Consider the following 440-nt stretch of genomic DNA (forward strand, 5'->3'; position numbering starts at 1 on the left):
GAAATTTGTTTGACATTACATCAAAATGCAGAGATGAAATAAAATATACATATGTATTTTCCTCCTCAAGGCAAGTCTAGTATTTTACTTGTTGTTCATATAGAGTATCCAATTGCATTTTTTAAGTGCCGTTGTCTAAGTGGCAGAGAATGTGGTATATTTTTCCTCGTTTTATCTGTAGTCAAGTTACAAGTCTCCTTTTATGATTCATGTCGCTTCTAAAATTTCTTTGTTTCTCCTGTTTACTATCTATAATTCAGATAGTTAAAAGATGTTCCAAGTCTCCTTTTTTTTGTAACTCTAAATAACTTTTTCGCGAAGCTACTGTCTTATTTTTCATCTTTTCTTTGTATATTTGGGATGTTAATTCATTATTTTCTGAAGGCATCTTGGGTAAGATACCTAGTTACTGCCAAGTTGCTTATCTTCACTACCTGTGT

The sequence above is a fragment of the Penaeus monodon genome, chromosome 20 (assembly GCF_015228065.2).
Source record: "Penaeus monodon isolate SGIC_2016 chromosome 20, NSTDA_Pmon_1, whole genome shotgun sequence".
NCBI classification, from domain to species: domain Eukaryota; kingdom Metazoa; phylum Arthropoda; class Malacostraca; order Decapoda; family Penaeidae; genus Penaeus; species Penaeus monodon.